This window comes from Macadamia integrifolia, chromosome 14 (genome assembly GCF_013358625.1).
Source record: "Macadamia integrifolia cultivar HAES 741 chromosome 14, SCU_Mint_v3, whole genome shotgun sequence".
Classification (NCBI taxonomy): domain Eukaryota; kingdom Viridiplantae; phylum Streptophyta; class Magnoliopsida; order Proteales; family Proteaceae; genus Macadamia; species Macadamia integrifolia.
In genome coordinates this window covers 9483955-9488602 of record NC_056570.1, presented here as the reverse complement: position 1 = coordinate 9488602, position 4648 = coordinate 9483955, and the positions used below count along the sequence as shown (strand labels likewise).

At 37.0% G+C, this 4648-nt stretch overlaps 1 non-coding gene across 1 annotated transcript; it reads left to right on the top strand.

Moving 5' to 3' along the window:
- Positions 1–3163: 3163 nt before the first annotated feature.
- On the top strand, positions 3164–3270 carry LOC122062262. Its single transcript, XR_006134884.1, has one exon. It is a non-coding gene; the product is annotated as a small nucleolar RNA R71 (small nucleolar RNA).
- Positions 3271–4648: the final 1378 nt, after the last annotated feature.

Here is a 4648-nt window from a genome sequence, read left to right as displayed (position 1 = left end):
ATTAATCCTTTGACCCAAAATCACTCCTATAGCAAAATTTGAACCATCACACATCAGTTCAAAAGGTTAAGTCCAAATAGGTGGTTGAACAATAGATGCATTGGTCAACTCCTTAATTTGTTTGAAGGATTCTAGGCACTCTTTAGAAAACTCAAAAGTTTGATCTTTGAGAAGTAATGAAGTGAGGGTCGAGCTAACTAACTAAAGTTTTTAATAAACCTTCTATAGTAGCCCGCATGCCCTAAAAAAGACCGAATGTCCTTAATAGATTGAGGAGGTGATAAATTATCAATTAAATCCACTTTGGCTCTATCTACCTTAATTCCCTCATTGGATATTACATGGCCTAAAACAATACCAGATTTAACTATAAAATTACATTTCTCCCAATTCAAAATCAAATTCTTAGATGTGCATATTTTCAAAACTAGGGAAAGATGATGAAGACATTCAGAATAGGAATTCCCATGAATTGAAAAGTTATCCATAAGCAAATGTTGAAACGTAGCAGGGGCATTGCAAAGCCCAAAGGGCATACGCCTATAAGCAAATGTTCCATATGGGCATGTAAAAGTGGTCTTATATTGGTCCTCTAAAGCAATTGGGATCAGGTTATAACCAGAATATCCATCAAGAAAAAAATAGTTTTTATGTTCAGCTAACCTCTCTAACATCTGGTCAATTAATGGCAATGGGAAGTGGTCCTTCCAGGTTGCCACATTAAGTTTCTTGTAGTCTATGCACACTCTCCACCCTGATTGGACACGGGTTGGAATTAGTTCATTATTGGCATTGGGAAATACAGTCACCCCAGACTTCTTAGGCACTACGTGAACTAGGCTAACCTATTGGCTGTTAGAAATAGAATAAATTATTCCATGATCCAAGTACTTTAGGATCTCTTTCTTAATGGTTTCCATCATCACTGGGTTAACTCTTCTTTGGGGTTCCGTGGATGGTTTGAAATTCTCCATAAGATGTATATGATGTTACACAATAGAAGGGCTTATACCTTTGATATCAGCCATAGTCCAACTGAGGGCTTCCTTATTATCTTTTAACACTTTAAGTAACTCCTCTTCCTGGCTAGAAGTCAAATTTGAAGAAATTATTATAGGAAGAATCTGGTCAGGCCCTAGGAAAGCATACCTCAAATTAGATGGCAACTCCTTAAGATCTAGCTAAGGGGGCTCAACTATGGAAGGTTTGGGAATGAAATTGGAAAGGGGTCCTAAGGGCTCCATAGGTGTGTGAAGAATCAAGACTTCAGAAAATAAATTTTCACCATCATTATCCAACTCATCCATACACTCTTAGAATTCTGAATCAAAATCAATATCAAAGTTGATAATTAAATCATCAGAAAAATCCAAAAAATCCTCAAGCATATTGATCTCTTCTTCCATATGTGGTTACTTTCCTATTCTAAACATGTTAAACTCAACAGTTTGGTTGCCAAAAGATAACTTTAGAAAACCATTCCGGTAGTTGATTGATACATTACTAGTAGCCAAGAATGGTCTTCCTAGAATTATTGGGATCTTATCCTTGGTTGAGAAGGGCTTAGTATCTAACACAATGAAATTAACAAGGAAAATAAATTCCCCTACCTTTAGTAAGACATCCTCAACCATCCCTAAGAATCTTAATAGATCTATCTGCCAACTGAAGAGTAGTTCCAGTGGCTTTCAATTCTCCCAATCCTAGTTGCTTATACAAATGGTAAGGTAAAAGATTCACACTTGCACCAAGGTCAAGTAAGGTATGCTCAATGTAGGTGTTGCCTATGACACAAGATATGGTAGGGTTCCCTGGATCCTTATACATGGCTGCTATAGGCTAAGTAATTATGAAACTAATGTTACCTGCCAAGAATGCTTTGTTGGGCACACTAGTGATACATTTGTGAGTATACAAATTTTTCAGTACCTTTGCATAGGCGGGGATCTGGGATATGGCATCCAAAAAAGGAAGAATTCTAAAATTTTATCCATGGAAGCAATCTTCTTTTTTTTTTTATCAAGCGATCAGGAAATGGGACAGGAGGAACATAATGATTGTTAGGTATTTGCTTTTTTTCAGAAGAATCATTTTTTTTCTCAACCAAATCATCTTTAATTTCAAAAGAATCTTTAGGTTCATTAGATGAACTTGGAACAAGAGGCACACTTGTGTCTTCAACTAAAGGAGAGTTGACAGGAGTAATAAATGGGGAAGACTTAGGAACGCTCTGTTGGTACTCTCTACTACTCCTAAGGGTATAAACAATATTACATTGGTTAGAGGTCCCTTGTTGGGTCTGACCTTGTACTATATTCAGTGGTGCATTAGTTAGTGCTTGTGAACTAACAAGCTGATGATGCCTAGGGTTAGGCTTTGGTTGACTGGGTAAAGTTCCTTTCTCCCTCTCATGCATAATTGAGATAACTTGGGTGAGTTCTCTCGTAAGATTTTGATGGCTTGTCATGAGGAGGGCCATATTTTTTTCCAAGTCACTTATTCTACTTACCTCTCTAGTGTTGGTAAACCCAGGGGGTTGTTGATAAGATGATAGGAGAGGGGCCTAGGAAAACTAGCCTAAGGTCCTACATTTGACCTAGGAAAAGTATTTTAGAAAAAAGATTGTTGTGCAAAGGGAGGCCTTTGGGGTCCAGGTTGACCTTGATTATGAAAATTGGAAGGCCCTACTTGGTTGCCCTGATTCCAAGAGAAATTTGGGTGATTTCTCTATCCTGGATTGTAGGTGTTACTATATGGATTATTCTGGTATAAGGCATTAATACTATCATTAGAAGTGCCCCCAGAGGTGTTGGGGCATTCTTCTATGACATGTCCAGGGGACTAGCACCAAGCACAAATTTTAACCAAATTGACTGATGATGGCTCTCTATGAACAATAGCCTCAATCCTCTTGATTAGGCTATCCAAATGGGCTTCCTTGGCTACTATCCCATCCACAAAATATCATTTTCCTCCTATGATTTTTTCACTCTCTTGCGTTGATTCCCACTCACGGGTTTTGTCAGCTAAGTCAAGTAAGAACTCCCATGCCTTTCCTTCATCTGTAAAGGATGTGAATCCCTCAGGGCACATAGACTCTATCATTTGTTTAGTTGGGTAATCAATACCCTCATAAATTATTTGACATAAATGCCATAAGTCTAGGCCATGATGAGGGCATTCTTGGAGTAGATCCTTGAATCTCTCCATAAGTTTGGAAAATGACTCACTAGGCTTTTGCTTAAACTGAAGGATATCACTTCTAAGCTTATTGGTCTTGTGAGTTGGGAAAAACTTCTTAAGGAAAATAACTGTGAACTGTTCCCATGAGGTTATGGAATTTATGGGTAACCCATACAACCACTTCTTATCTTAGTCTTTTAATGCAAAAGTGATAAACCTAAGCTTAACAGCATCATCAGAAAACTGTTGGATCTTAATTAGAACACATACCTCTTCAAATTCCCTTCGAAATAGGTATGCATCCTCAGAGGTCAACTTATGGAAGTGGGGCAACATAACGATGTATTGAGATTTGAGTTCAAAATTATTACCTTAGGCTTGTGGTAGAACTATGTAGGAAGATTGGGCTGTTCTAGCAGGGTAGAACCTATCTTTTAGAGATTTAGGTAAAGGGTTTTGATGTTGGTCTCCCATATTGAAAGGTTTTAAAGAGAGCAAATGTATAGGGTCACTACTTGTTGGATCTTTTCTTTCTAACCAATTCTTAATATTATGTACCTACCTAACACTCATGCAATAGAAAACTACACACAACTAGAGCAAGACAAGCACAAAAAATAGATAGCAAAACTTTTTTTTTATGATTTTTTTGATTTATTTTTTGGATTTTTGGGAGCTTACCAGCAGGGATCCGGGGTTGCTCAGGTCAATTCCTGAGGTACTACTATAAGGCAAAACCTGTCTTTATCATACTGTGAGGCATGGCGACCTCCACCGATACAACTATTATTGCAAGTTGTTCTTCTCAAGAATTCAATAAAAAAAAAAAAAGAAAAAACAAAACAAAGCAAACAAAGCCCTCTAATTTACCAAAAGAAAGTGAAAAATAATATGGAACTGTCTCCCTAGTAATGGCGCCAAAAACTTGTTTGAGATTTTAAAATGTAATCGCAAGCGTACGGATCAATGTAGCTATGGGTCAAACACAGGGAGAGCAACCACTTTATTTTTTTGGTTATTTTAATAATGCGAAAGTGAACCAATTAATGATTGTGATCTAATTCTAATTATCGTCCTAAACATATGTATCTAAAATAACGTCCTAACCATTCGTCATCTAAGAATTTAAACACGCACACCACACAATTAAAATTAAATAAATAAATAGCTGAAAATAAACACCCCACACAATTAAAAAGCAATGAAGGAAAAAAAATACTGAAATAAAAATAAAATAAAAGAAATGGGATAAAGCTAGAGAGAGACTCACAAGTAGGTTTCTCTACTTAGCCCGAAGAATGCATCATAATATGAGCTTCCCTACTTGACCAGAGAATCACTCTTATAAGGGTTACTCTACTTGGCTTTAGGGAAATGGAGACAATTAAAATAAAAACAATAAAATGATGGTTCTATGGCTAGGAAGGGCAAAGCCAAAACATACACTAGCCATGAACCTTGGGGG